A 1,798-nucleotide genomic window follows, 5' to 3' on the forward strand; every position below is an offset into this window, starting at 1 on the left:
TTTTGTCTTTTGAATAAAGCAAACAGCACCTTAAAAAATAAACTATTTTTCATTTGACTGTTCCGACATTTTTTTTTCAAACCTCAACGTTAATGGTGTATTTTTCGTTAAAAAAGGCAATGTCTTCAAATTCGATTCTTACATAACAGAACATATTCATACCAAATGTAGTTCTTCATCAATCATGAAAAAAATACTTTAATTTTTTTTTAAAGATTTGATTAAGGGGTTTCTGGTTTTGATTTTTGATTTTGATTGAACCTATTCTGAATTTAAGTTTCTCTAAGATAAAAAGAAGTTAACGGAGAAGATAAAGAAATAAGGATACAATGGCCCGTTATTTAAATTTAACATAAAATACTTTCAATTATAGAAAATAAGGGGTTGTTTGGATTAACTTATTAATTTATTTGTGGTGGCAATAATCAATAAATAATGGGAAGATGTTTATTAAAATTAGCTTATTTAGTTTATTTCTAACACAATAAACTGATTTTTAAGGATTTTATCCAAACATTTAAACTTAACTTATTGTGGTGGGAATAAGCAATAATAATAAATCATTTTTTTTCCTATCCAAACACCCCCTTATTTTTTGACATCTTACACAATTCATTGAAACAACAGATGATTTTCATGATTAAACGATTCCAAAACCCATGAACCCATAAACCGAGAAACCAACTATAGAAACTGAAAAACCGAACCCATCGGGTTGGGTTTGGTTTTTTCTCAAAACGACCCAAACTAAGTAGAGATAAGAATTGTAGGAATCAAATCATCTTTGTTTGGTTTCAAAGAATATGTTTGTATGAGCTAAGAAGTCTTGAAAACAAAAGCGTGGAGTATAGCAACAAATGTTGGTAAAGGGGTGGTGTTTCCAACTACTTTCACAAGTAGTGTTTCCAAGAAACGATGAGCATAATCAATGTCAAGCTGTGAAAACCACCTCTAATTTACATATTTTTTATAAATGACCATTACAACTGGTGCCACCACACTCATCATAGCCATTGCCACCATGTTTGTCGCTGACAACGATGCTTTGTTGTCTCTACGTTACCAATATCTTCCATTTCTAATATTAGGTACTCAAACAACAAACATACAATTAATATATGTGATATTCATGCAATTCACCAACTCCATTTTTAATATGGGACACCTCATGATGTTTTTTTAAGGCAAGAGTGTTGAGTCGGGTGTGTGTTTTGAGGAGTTGGAGTTATGAGAACGCAAAAACAAATAAAATAGGCGGCAAACAGGTGTGACGAAGTGTTGTTGTAAGGGATGAGCATGGTGGGGGTGGTTGGGATGAGTAAGCCGATCGATTATAGGGATCAACTGAATTTCATGTGTTTGATTTTAAAGAGTCTGTTTGCACAAATTACGAAGCCTTTGACACTGATTATGTTCGTTTGTCTTTGGAAACTATGGGGGTGTAGAAAGTGAATAAGGCATGGGAGGATGATAATTGTATAAAGATTAGTTTGATTGTGGTAAAATAGATAAAGAAAATATCGGTGGTGGTGGTTTATAGTCAATTTATTAGGACAATATAATTATGTCCATTTCACCCCCACCAATTTTCTGTATCCTTTCCACTACCACCATCCATCTTTATACTATCATTGCTTCGTGTCGTATCTTACTCACCACCTACACCGCCATTATTTCTAACAACCGACAGACATAATCTGTGCCAGAGACTCCCCAACGTATGTTGACTTCTGTTTTAAAATACCCCTACAATCACCACCATGTTCTCTCCAACAACAACACTTGTTGCATCTCTCTA

The sequence above is a fragment of the Lactuca serriola genome, chromosome 5, assembly GCF_051521515.1.
Source record: "Lactuca serriola cultivar US96UC23 chromosome 5, Lser_US96UC23_V15, whole genome shotgun sequence".
In the NCBI taxonomy this organism is placed as follows: Eukaryota; Viridiplantae; Streptophyta; class Magnoliopsida; order Asterales; family Asteraceae; genus Lactuca; species Lactuca serriola.